The following is a 13593-nucleotide window of genomic DNA, read 5'->3' on the forward strand; positions in this document are numbered from 1 at the left end:
CTGGTCCTGCAGTAAAAATGATTTGTGAATGAAGTTACAACAAGAGATAGTCAACGATGGCTGTGGGGGCGAACCTTGTAGAGGAGACAATTCTCCAGTATTTATTTTAGTTTAGTTTTAGTTCATGTATTGCGTAAGAGTTTCTGGGAACTCGGGGTTAACAATCAGATGCTGCAGGTGCATCTTATGATAATTAAAACATTTCCATTTGATATTTTTGTCCTATAGTTGGACAGAGAGGGCTGAGAGTTGTCCAGTTGTGTGATGAAGACTCTTAACTACGCACCTCCATGGCCTAGCCTCTGCTTGACTTATGCATGCTTTTCCAAGCAATAAGATAATGGTACTGTGTTAAATTAAATTGTAAATGCACAGAAGAGTGTTGTTTAGATCACTGCTTCTAGAGGTATCCATTTTGTTTTAGGTTTATTATTGACTTGTAAGAAAAAGCTTTGTTTTGCATGTTACTGCATACAATCAAATCAGATAATACTATAGAAACAAGGAATTGCAGATGCTGGTTTACAAAAGAAGATACAAAATGCTAGAGTAAAGGGCCTGTCCCACTTACGTGTCCTTGGCACGCAAATTACGCGACCTCGTGGTCGCGTTGAGGCGCACGGGCATCGTATGGCCGCGCGGGGCCGGTCCCACTGAGAAGCGCGGAGGGCTATGTAGTTGTGCGCGACATCGCGCGGGGCTCAGAAATTTTTGTAGCGACCAAAATCTTCGCGCGCCAACGGCCTGTCGCGTAACTGACGGCCAAAGTGGGACAGGCCCAAGACCCTGGTTCGACGCAACGTCTCACCTGCAACAGCAGCAGAAGCAGGCAAACGATCGGCAAACTCAGCCTGGGGCTCACGGCCGTTGCGGTCCGGATCCGCCCCCACTTCTACTCCCAGAGCGGGGCTAAGAAAATTGAAGATAGACAATTGACGACCGGCAGCATCTCTGGAGAGAAGCAATGGGTGACGTTTCGGGTCAAGACCCTTCTTTCAGACTGAAGAAGAGTCTCGACACGAAACATCACCCATTCCTTCTCTCCAGAGATGCTGCCGGTCCCGCTGAGTTACTCCAGTATTTTGTGTCTATCTTCAAATGACGTCAAGCATTCAAGAAGGCTGTGCGGGCGCATGAAATCGCGCGCGACCTTTGCGGGACCGTCGCGCCTCAACGTGACCACGAGGTCGCGTAATTAGCGTGCCAAGGACACGTAACTGGGACAGGGGCTTAACTCAGTGGGTCAGGCAGCATCTCCAGACATGCAGCATGACCCGTTGAGTTACTCCGGCACTTTATGACTTCTCAGATAATACCATACATACATACAATCAAGTCAATTATAAGGACAATAGGTAGAACAAAGGGGAAGATACAGAGTGCAGAAATTATTAACCATGCCTTGCACGTTCTCATCCAAATAGTTTATATGTATGACAAACAGCAATGTTCCCAACATCGATTCCTGAGGCACACCACTAGTCACAAGCCTCCTGTCCAAAGTAACAACCTTCCAACACCATCCCCTGCTTCCTACCATCAAGCCAATTAAGTAACCAATTAGCTAGCTCTCCCTAGATCCCATGTGATCTAAGCTTCCAGACCAGATTGTCAAAGGTCTTGCAAAAGTTCATTTAGATAGCATTCTCCACCCAGCCCTTATCAATCATCTTGGTTATCTCTTCAAAACAATCTAACAGATTTGTGAGATGATTTCTCATGCACAAAGCCATGCTGACTATCCATAATCAGCCCTTTTTTTTCGAAATGCTGGTAGATCTTGTCCCTCAGAATCCCCTCCAGTAACATGCCCACCACTGACGTCAGGCTCACCAGCCTGCAGTTCCATGGCTTGTCCTTACTTCTTGATTAAAATATCTCTGCAAAGGGCTCCACAATTTCCCCTCTCACTTCCCACAAGGTCCAAGAATGCACGCAGTCAGACCCAGGGGATTTATCCATCTTAATGCACATTAATACAGCCAATACCCAGGGCTGTCTTAACAGCATTATAGGCCCCTGGGCAAAGCAGCGCTCGGGGGCCCCTACACTTCCAGTTTCTTTATGTTGAATCAAATATGCTGCCATGCACTTGCAATGTTCTTCTCCGTTTTCATGTTCCACAATAACACTCTACAATACATAGATTAGCACGGGGCCCCTATGCTCGTGGGGCCCCGGGCAACTGCCCAGCGTGCCCATGCATTAAGACGGCCCTGCCAATACCTGTCTTAAACCCAAGGGCGCACAGTAGCAACTGGTAGAGCCGCTGCCTCACAGTGCCAGAAATGCAGGTTCGATCCTGACCTCAGGTGCTGTCGATGGAGTTTGTATGTTCTCCCTGTGACCTTGTGGGTTTCCTCCAGGTGCTCCGGTTTCTTTCCACATCCCAAAGAGGAGTGGGTGTGCAGAATAATTGGCGTCTAAATTTCTTCGAGCGTGTAGGGAGTGGGTGCGAACGTGGGATAATGTAGAACTAGTATGAACGAGTGATCAATGGTGGGTGTGGACATGGTGGTATGAAGGCCCTGTTTCTATACTATATCTCTAAACTAAACCTCTCTTGGTAATATGTATATGCTCCAAGAAATCACAATTCAGTTGCCTCACTTCCTTAGCTTCCATAAACCTCTTCACAGTAAAAACGCCTGAAAAATATTCATTAAAGATTTCACCCACTCATCTCCCATGGATCCACACATAGATGGCCATGCTGATGTTTCAGGGAAACCATTCTTTCCCTAGGCATCCTTTTACTCCTAATATACTTGTAGAATCTCTCGGGAAGTGAAGAGGGAAAATGTAGTTAAGACAAATGTGGGTCCCTTGAAGACAGAAACAGGTGAATTAATTATGGGGAACAAGGAAATGGCAGACGAGTTGAACAGGTACTTTGGTTCTATCTTCACTAAGGAAGACACAAACAATCTCCTAGATGTACTAGGGGATATAGGACCTAGGGTGATGGAGGAACTGAAGGAAATTCACATTAGTCAGGAAATGGTGTTGGGTAGACTGATGGGACTGAAGACTGATAAATCCCCAGGGTCTGATGGTCTGCATCCCAGGGTACTCAAAGAGGTGGCTCTAGATATCACGGACGCATTGGTGATCATTTTCCAATGTTCTATAGATTCTGGATCAGCTCCTGTGGATTGCAGGGTAGCTAATGTTATCCCACTTTTTAAGAAAGGAGGGAGAGAGAAAGCAAGGAGTTATAGACCAGCTAGCCTGACATTGGTGGTGGTGAAGATACTGGAGTTGGTTATTAAAGATGTAATAGCAGTTGGATAGCAGTAACACGATCAGTCCAAGTCAACATGGATTTGCAAAGGGGAAATCATGCTTGACTAAAAGTAAAATGGACAAGGGAGAGCCAGTGGATGTAGTGTAGTATACCTGGACTTTCTGAAAGCCTTTGATAAGGTCACACACAGAAGATTAGTGGGCAAAATTAGAGCACGTGGTATTGGGGGTGGAGTGCTGACATGGATAGAAAATTGGTTGGCAGATAGGAAACAAAGAGTACGGATTAACGGGAACCCTTTCAGAATGGCCAGCAGTGAATAGTGGGGTGCCGCAAGGCTCGGTGTTGGGACCACAGCTATTTGTAATATACATTAATGATTTAGATGAACAAATTAAAAGTAACATTAGCTAATTTGCAGATGACACAAAGCTGGGTGGCAGTGTGAACTGTGAAGAGGATGCTATGAGGATGCAGGGTGACTTGGACAGGTTGGGTCAGTGAGCGACGCTGGATTTGGAGCGCTGCAGAGCCTGGGATCGAGTTCGCCGGGGTCGGAGCTCCAACCGGCGCGGCCTGAGGACTACGAGTGCCCCGGTCTCCGGGGAGGAGGCAGCCGCTCCAGACTTTTCCAAGCCGCTGAGGAATGTTTCACCCGACGCCGAAGTTCCATCTTCACGGCAAGAGGGCCCTGAAAATTATCGGACTGGCTGAAAGGCCACAAATGGGCCCCGACCTCGGGTGTTTCACAGAGGAAGAGGACTTAACTTTCTGGTGCCTTTCCCCACAGTGGAAATTTTTGATTCTGCTGTGGGGGGACGTTTGTGTTGAACTCTATAATGTGTTGTGTCCATTTTCTTTATTTTTTTTAACCTTTTTCTATGGTTTGTATGGAAACTTATTATTTAATTTATGTAAAGCACTTTGGTGTCAATGCGAGTTGACTTAAAACGTGCTATATAAATAAAACACTTACTTACTTACTTTGAGTTGAATCGAGCTCTTAGGGCTAGCGGAATCAAGGGATATGGGGAGAAGGCAGGAACGGGGTACTGATTGTGACTGATCAGCCATGATCACATTGAATGGCAGTGCTGGCTCGAAGGGCTGAATGGCCTACTCCTGCACCTATTGTCTATGTATCTATGTATGATTTTTGTTTACCTTCCCTGCCGGATCCATCTCATGGCCTCCTGACTTCCCTCTTATGATTACTCCTACACTTATACCCATCGAGGGATTTGGTTGATACTGACTACCTGCTCCTTTTCCTGACTAGAATCTCAATATCTCTCCTCAACCAGGATTTCATAAATTTGATAGCATAATTATACATCCTAATTTGTATTTACCTCACTACTTTTTGTCCTTGAGTTATTTTGTATTTTATCTAGCTGCCACTGACCCTCGCCCCCAGTTTATGAAACTCTTTATGTGTATGAAGGAACTGCAGACGCTGGTTTAAAACAAAGAGAGACACAAAATGTTGGAGTAACTCAGCGAGACTGCAGTATCTCTGGAGAGAAGGAATGGATGACGTTTCGGGTAGAGACTCTTCTTCAGACTCATTTCAGACTTCAGTCTGAAGAAGGGTCTCGACCCAAAACGCCACCCCATTCCTTCCCTCCAGAGATGCTGCCTGTCCCGCTGAGTTACTCCAGCATTTTGTGCCCATCTATGATACTCTTTATGTGGAACTTTATCAGTCGACATATGAAAATTGATTTGCAAGATGTTGATTCAATTCCTTTCATGATCCTTTTTGTTCCTTTTCTCCAAAGTTGTTAAAACTGGCAAGCAAAGTTGTGAAGGATAATATAGAAGTAGCACAACATTTATTTTCATCGTTAGACATAGGAGCAGAATTAAGACATTCAGCCTACCCAGTCTACTCCACCATTCAATCATGACTGATCTGTTATTGTCCCTCAACCCCATTGTGTTGCCCTCTCCCTGTAACCATTGACTCCCTTAAAAATCAAGTCTCCTCTCCTCTCCTATGACACAGCAAACCTGGGGTTGTAATGACCAATGTGGTCAGGATGAGGAGCTGACCCACAAAGAGGTTGGCAACTTGTCCCCACTTTGCACAGGTGGGTAGGATCGAGGTGGAAGCAATCACAGAGAAGCAGCCCTTTCATGCATTACGTGCAGCAGAGCCATCTACAGGAGGCACTACCTCAAAAGAACATCCAATATTATCAAAGACCCACACCACCCGGGACACACTCTCATCTCGCTGCTACCATTGGGAAGATGGTACCCTGAAAACCATGATGTCTAGATTCCAAGAACAGCTTCGTCCAAGCAACCATCAGGCTATCTTGCACACTGTACAACTCTAACCTCAGCAATTGTCATCTTCAATGGACTGTGCCTTTGGCTGCGCTGTGATCTTTAGTTGTTTTCACTACTATGGTTATTCAATCATTTTATTTTTGATTAGTATCTGTTATCTAAGTGTTATTGCTAAACGAAGCAGATCAGGCCAAGGCTGAACCTTGAAAGCCTGGAGGAAACTGCCACGCAGCAGCGACTTCAAGCTTCTCTTGGGGAAAGCCTCCAACAGGAATATCCTGATGATATTGAAGGGCACTGGAGCCGGCACAAATCCACCATCCTTGATACTTGTAAAAACATCCTTGGGTGCAAGTCCAGAAAACACCAGGATTGCTTTGACGAGAATGACACAGAGATAGAACAGCTCATCCCCAAGAAAAGGAAAGCCTTTTGTGCCTGGCAAAATGATGTAACCTGCAAGGCCAAAAGAGCGGCTCACTCCAGAGCCAAGGCGGATGTCCAGAGCTGGGTGAAGGAGCTTAAGACCTCTTGGTGGACAGATAAGGCTCTGGAAATCCAGAGTCTGGCAGACTCAGGTGACCGCAGAGGCTTCTTCAGCGCTACTAAGGCCGTCTAAGGTCCAAGCTACCATGGCTGAAACCCCCTGCGCTCAAAGGACGGGCAAGAACTGCTGAAGGGCAATGTCCATTAATGCCCAATGGAAGGAGCTCTTCCAGGAACTCCTCAACCGTGACAGCACAACTGAACCATTCATTACCCACCACATCCCCCAGAGTCCCATCAGAGAAGACATGGAAGAACCTCCCACTATGACAGAGGTTCAAGATGCCATAAAGAGCCTTAAGAACAACAAGGTCACCGGTCCAGATGGGATCCCAGCTGAGATCTTAAAGGAAGGTGGATCGGAGCTGCTGTACCACATTCCGCCCTACTCCTCAAGGTCTGGGAAAAAGAAGAACTTCCCTCAGAACTCAGCGATGCTCTAGTGACCATTTTTAAGAAGGGGGACAAGGCTGAATGTGGAAACTACAGGGGCTTGTCGTTCCTGTCAACAACAGGCAAAGTCCTTGCTCGTGTCCTCCCAAACTGACATCTACCACTGTCTGAGAAGGTACTCCCAGATTCACAGTGCCATCCAGAGGTACAGCAGACATGATATTCACAACATGCCAACTCCAGGAAAAATGCCATGAACAAAGGCAGCCTTGGTACATGGCCTTCATAGACCTGACAAAGGCTTTTGACTCGGTAGACCGCCAGGCTCTTTGGAGCATACTATCAAGGTACAGTTGCCACAACAAGTACATCAGAATATTGAGGATTCTACATGATGGCATGTCGGTCACAGTGTTCAGCAACTGCGGCTCTGAGTCCGAGCCCTTCACTGTGGAAACGGGGGTCAAACAGGGTTGCATCATCGCACCCACCCTGTTTGTCATCTTCATTGCTGCTATACTTCACCTTATTGGTGAAGAGCTTCCACAGGGGATCCCAATCCTCTACAGAACTGACGGTGGGCTCTTCAACCTTAATAGGTTGAAGGCCAAGAGCAAAGTCAGTAACACCGCCATCATGGAGCTTTGGGTACGTGGATGACTGTGCCATTGCAGCACACTCTGCAGAAGATCTCCAGGGCATCATGAATGCCTTTGCCAAGGCCCTAGCCTTAAATATAAAGAAGACCCAGGTCCTACAACAACCTCCACCCAACCAGCCATCTACCCAGCCCACTATAACAGTGGACGACACCGTACTTGAAAACGTTGACCACTTCCCCTACCTTGGCAGCATTCTTTCCTCAAAAGCTGACATTGACTCTGAGGTCAACCATCGCCTGAGTTGTGCCAGCGGAACCTACGCCAGACTCAGGAAAAGAGTCTTTGAAGACCGAGACCTGAAGGCCCAAACAAAACTGCTGGTCTACAGAGCCGTTGTCCTCTCCACCCTGTTGTATGGAGCCGAGTCATGGACCACCTACAACAAGCATCTGAGAGTCCTGGAACAATACCATCAAAGATCCTTACGAAAGATTCTGAGGATCAGCTGGGAGGACAAACGCACCAACATCAGCATTTTGGAGGAAGCCAACATGACCAGCATCACCACCACAATAATGCAGCACCAACTTCGATGGACTAGCCATGTCATCCGCATGTCCAACACATGTCTCCCTAAACAAATCCTGTTATCTCAATTGAAGGAAGTTCGGCGAGCCCCCGGCGGGCCAAAGAAACGCTTCAAGGGCAACATTAAGAACAGTCTGAAGAAATTCCACACCACATCAAGCAACTGGGAGCACATTGCACTGGACAGGCGCTCCTGGAGGAAATCCGTGCAGGAAGGAGCTGCACGTCACGAAATGGAACTTTGTCGCAGAGACAAAGCGACAGCACCGTAAGGAGAGAGAGAATGGGGCTCGACAACTACCAACCACCGCCAGTCTCCACTGCCCACATTGCACCAAAGTGTGTGGATCGCGATCGGCCTCTACAGACATCTGCAGACCCACACGTAGACGACCCTATGGAGAGGAGAGGACAGTCATTCTCGTTTCGAGTGACCGCCGATGATGATTGCTTTTATCATAAGACATAGGAGGAGAATTAGGCCATTCGGCCCATCGAATCTGCTATGCCAGTCAATCTTGGCTGATCTATTTTTCCCTATCAACCCCAATCTCCTGTGTTCTCCCCGTAACCTTTGAGACCCGTACTAGTCAAGAACCATTCAATCTTTGTTTTAAAAATACCCACTGACTTGGCCTCCACCGCTGACTGTGGCAATGAATTCCATAGATTCACCATCTTCTGGCTAAAGAAATTCCTCCTCATCTCTATTTTAGAGGGACGTCTTTTTATTCTGAAGCTATGCCCTCTGGTCCTAGACACTCTCAATTCTGGAAACATCCACTCCACATCCACTCTATCCAATGGGACTGTTATTTATGAAGAAGGGTCCCGTCCTGCAACATCGTCTGTCCAATGCCTCCACAGATGCTGCCTGAGCCACTAAGTTCCTCCAGCACTTTGAGTTTTGCTTAAGATTCCAGCATCTGCAGTTCCTTATGTCAATCAGTTATTTTTCTTTTGGAGTTCCTTGTGTTCATCGAGACTTGGAACTTCAGGACAGTTGGAAGATGGAATATGACCTGTTCAGGGAGCAAACATAGAGTGTGAACATATGAGCCAACATAGAGAACAAGGCGTGTGTGGTGAGTGGGATATGTAAACAGAAGGACTCTTTAGAAACAAGGAACTGCAAATGCTGGTTTACAAAAATCGACACAAAAGGCTGGAGTGCCTCAGAGGGTCAGGCAGCATCTCTGGAGAACATGGATAGGTGACGATTCTTTTAGGTCAAGACCCTTCTTCAGGGTCTTGTCTTGCCAGCGCAGAAACAGTTCTAAAAAACAAGAGAGCACAAAAAGAGAGAAGGGAGGATCCTGTCGGAAAAGCAAATTCCACAGTTTGATTGTGTTCAGCGCTTGTTCTATTTACTCTTTCAATCCCTCCCTCCTTATTACTCACTTTATTTTATCATCCTGTTTCGTACTTATAATGTAACAAGTTATTTTATTCCTAGGCGGTTCCCTGGGATATAGGGCTACCTATTTGCAACCCATTTTAAGGGTTCTGGCGTAACAGAGGAAGGGCTGTGTGGGAATTGCAGACACATGGAACTGCATGTGCTGGTTTACCAAAAATACACAAAGTGCTGGAGTAATTCTGAGGGTAAGGCAGCATCTGTGGAGAACATGGATAGATGGATGGGTGACATTTCATGTTGGGACTATTCTTCAGACTGATAGAGTGGGGGAAGAAAGTTGGAAAAGAGAGGTGGGGGGGGGGGGGGTACAAAGCCTGGCAAGTGATAGGTGGATACAGGTGGTGGTGGTGATTGGCAGATGGATGGAGTAAGTGACTGGAGGTGAAAAGGTCATAAGGAACGGGAGTAGAATTAGGCCATTCGGCCCATCAAGTCTACTCCGCCATTCAATCATTGCTGATCTATCTTTCTCTCCTAACCCCATTCTACTGCCTTCTCCCCATACTCCCCATAACCTCTGACACCTGTATTAATCAATAAATTATCAAGAAAGGGAGACTAAAGGGTGTGAGATAAGGTTTAAATGTGCCCTAGACTTCTTACATCTCCAGGGACTGATTCCAGCGTCTTTGTTTCTATCACAACTGAAAATATTGCAGTCAAATTATTAAAGTTGCAGGCAACACCAATTGCTGTGAAATAAAGGCACTTTGCACCTGGGTATATGAAAATTGGTTGGTTTAATAACGAGAAGTGCCAAATTAGAGCTTTCAGATGCTAAGAATAGATACATGTAATTACACAGTAATAATCGCATGGGAAAAATATTAGGGTGTGTCTGTTAGATGTGTATGAACATTGTTGAATTGCTACAATGCCTACTACCAATTATAGTCAAGGCAAACAGAATGTTCGTGTGTGTATGAGACTTGGGAGATATATTCAAAGAGTAAATGATGAAATTGTATTCTCCTTCTGCGTGGCAACATTGTAAAACGCCACGAAAGACCACATTTATATATTCTTTCTTGTGCATTCTGTCTTGTTCTAATAGGACATAGAGTTATTAGGGTGATATTAAAATGAAATGGATCTGGCTGATACAAACAAAATCTCGGTCCAGTATTCGGGTTGAGACAATGAACATTGCAAAAGATGTATTGACTATGGAAGTCATATAGGACCGATCCATCGGAATGATATCGTTGTCCAAAAGGTTTGAGATTTGCAGGTTTGTTTTAACATAGCAGACATTCCCTTGAGTTAGGTTGAATGGCGATCTGATCAAGGTGTCTAAAATTATTACAGCATTTAATAGTGCAGGCATTCTCTCTCTTTATTAATCTGAACGCTGGGTCAAAAGAACCTTCGTGATTAAGATTATAGTTTTTGTTGGCCGGATTTATCGATGGATGTGGATTAAAGTCAAGTAAATGGAGTTGAGTTACTCGTTTAAAGGAATGGGAGCCAGGGTGTGATGGCGTGTCTCTACACCAATGCAATTGGCAGCGTGGAATCCGAGACTGTGTTCACACACTCGATTTTATAGCACGCCCACCTAACATTAAAATACAATTAATGCAACACAGCATCATCTCTACACATTCTCACAACTTCATGGCCGTTGAATTATTTCAATTGTGCAGGAAAGAACTGCAGATGCTGGTTAAACCGAAGATAGATACAAAAAGCTGGAGTAACTCAGCGGGACAGGCAGCATCTCTGGAGAGAAGGGGTGGGTGACGTTTCGGGTCGAGACCCAAATCTCTCTAGAGATGCTGCCTGTCCCGCTGAGTTACTCCAGCTTTTTGTGTCTAAATTCTTTCAATTCATTTACACCAAAGCTAGCAACAAATAACTGCAGTGGTTAATTTTGGTGAAACAGGACAATATCCATTTCAGTCACAATGCATCGATATCTCAGTTTCGAGTTTTGAATTGTCGTCACTTAAACTTAATATAGTTTTGTTTTTTTGCTTCTGAAATGTTTGCACTGATAAAATCAGAGACTACACTTAAACAGCAAGACTGGGTTTTTTAACGCCTGAAGAAGGGTCTCGACTCGAAACGTCACCTATTCCTGGGTTACCCCACCTTTTTGTGTCTATCTTCGATTTTCTTAGCCAGCTTTAGGATAATATGTTGCTAACTGCTGCACGATTTGCAACAAACCTTTAATAAAACCTACAGAGCTAGCTGTCACACATTGGTAATTGAGGGCACTCCTGCTCACGGTTTCCAAGGTTAGTTCTGACTGCACGTTCATTTGGAAACCTGAAGATGCTTTTGAGAGGAATGCATTCATTCATAACTCCAGATTTTTTTAACCAGGGCAACCATCCGTCATTCCCTCCGAGTGATAGTTGAAAGCTGTAGATCCGAATCTTGCCTTTACACTTCAGACAGAATATGCCAGTACCAGGATAGGTTGAAGGCTGAAACAATGACACTTAAAAAAAAAACTTTAACAAGAGGGAGCAAGGTTGACTCGAGCTGGGAAATGTAGTACAGGGAGCAGGGGAATCCATGCTACCTTGAATTGGTAAACCAGCATCTGCAGCTCCTTGTGCTAAAGGAGCTCGAATTCCGGAGATGAAACTACACTCCCCACAATTCGAAGCGGCTACATTGCCTCCTCCCGGCCATCGATTGGCCGCGGGTTGGACTGAACGAGAGGGTCGGGCCAATGACGGGTGGGGCTACAGTGGGCTGGTTGCCAGGCGCTGGGAGAGAGAAGTGCCACGACTCCAAGGCGCTGGAGCAAGCTCACTTCGTCCTGAGCATCGGCAGGGAGAGAGACACAGACAGACAAGCAGCTGGGAAGGGAAAGGGAAAGGAAAGGAAAAGGGCTTGAAGGATATAAAACAAGGAAACATCCCTCACACGGCCTGCATTCGCATTGAACACCCCTGGATCCAAGGCTTAGAGGTAAAGATTCTCCACTGGGAGCAATGCAGGGCACTGAGCCCCTCTGCAATGGGGTTAGGGGGGCAACTCGGGGCCACTGTTTGCCCCCTCCTTCTCTGTCTCCCTCCTCACCGCCTTGTCAATGGTCATATCAGTGATGATAACGGCTCCTCTGCATTAAATACAATGCATACGTGTTCAACTCGAGGTGAGGAGGACAGAGCAAAGGGAGGAGGAGGGGAGGGTTGAATTAAAAATCCAGCGTCTAATGATTTTTCGGGGGGTGAAAACTTGGATTAAAAGTGCTGGTGGACGGGTTAAGGAGAAGACTTGTCAAATGGTTAGATCAACAGTGTGAAACAGCTGTAAGAAGTAACTTTTAATTGCATTTGTCTGGAAGGGTGGAGAATTGAGATTTTTAAAAAACTAAATAGAACTGATTTTCTTTTTGTTGAAACACCGCGTTTTGAAAATTGAACAAATGCTACATGTTTGTGTATCTCGCAGGTATTTTAGCGAAGGCTGAAGAATATAAGATCGGAACTTTGTAGACCTTGCCCTTTGAAGTAGTGGTTTTGATACAGGACTTTTCCTCCGTTTGAGTCATTTACCTTGCAGGAAGACAGTTGTGCAGAGTGACGTTCAGCGTACTTGTAGAAAAGCTAATAACCCTGTTGAGAATTGCTGTTTCTATTTAAATTTAGGCCGAAATAACGATGACGGCTCCAGATTTATGGACGACAGCAATGTCCAGGGGAGAGTGTGGGGGTGGTGGGGAGAGAGAGCCTGGAAACTGAGGGGATAAAAGATCCTTTCTGAATGCTTCAAAGAGAATCAAAATCTGCCGAAAGCTAAAAGATTGCACCGGGTATTGATTTTATTTTGAATATAAAAATGCTTCTCCATCTGGAAATGTCGGTTTAGAAACTTTAGAGGGGACTGGAGCTGAACTTTTAGTCTGACATTCCAAAAAAAAACCTTATTGAGAAATATCTTTCAGTCTCTAAGGCCACGTTAAAATAAGTATATTTAGTTCTTTAACTCATCTCCCCTTTTATCCATGTATTTAGACTTTATAAGATTGTCTCTTGATATAAAAAAGGGGGAGGGGCATCTTGTGCAGCAGTTATTTTCAGCAGCTAACGGTTTGCGAGGGGGCAGACTGAGGAATGTGTGTACACGTTGGCTTTCTGAAACACTGTCGATCCGGCGCTGAAATCTGACCACTCAGGAACTGCCTCATCTTGCTTAATACCGTGTCACCAGGATCTAGCAGAGAGAGAGAGAGAGAGCGCGCGACCGCGTGGTCCTAACGCCGGGGTTCAGTTCTCCGTCTCTGCTTATTATAAACTGTAAGCAAAAGCAACAAGTGTTTTTTTAATTTTATTTTGCTGGTGCAGCGACGGGAAGGAGAAGCTGCATTTTATTACATAATCTCAGTTTAATTCCCTCTTTGGAGAGTGCTTAATGGAGTGTGTTTGTCATAGAGAATCAAGAATGTTTCATTGTCAAAAGGACACAAATTGCTGGAGTAACTGAGCAGGTCAGGCAGCATCTCTGGAGAACATGGATTGGTGACATTTGGGGTTGAC

At 45.5% G+C, this 13593-nt stretch overlaps 1 protein-coding gene across 6 annotated transcripts in view; it reads left to right on the forward strand.

Moving 5' to 3' along the window:
* Nucleotides 1-11803: 11803 nt before the first annotated feature.
* The window catches only part of rrbp1 (ribosome binding protein 1), an 89422-nt gene continuing 87632 nt past the window's right edge, over nucleotides 11804-13593 (forward strand). For 4 of the 6 annotated variants that reach the window (XM_033025750.1, XM_033025753.1, XM_033025752.1 and 1 more), the window contains exon 1: nucleotides 11805-12022. The gene's annotated coding sequence lies outside the window, so the exon portion shown is untranslated. Of the gene's footprint in view, nucleotides 12023-13593 lie in introns of all 6 variants that reach the window. The other 2 variants (XM_033025751.1, XM_033025754.1) reach the window with 2 other exon arrangements.

The sequence above is a fragment of the Amblyraja radiata genome, chromosome 8, assembly GCF_010909765.2.
Source record: "Amblyraja radiata isolate CabotCenter1 chromosome 8, sAmbRad1.1.pri, whole genome shotgun sequence".
Classification (NCBI taxonomy): domain Eukaryota; kingdom Metazoa; phylum Chordata; class Chondrichthyes; order Rajiformes; family Rajidae; genus Amblyraja; species Amblyraja radiata.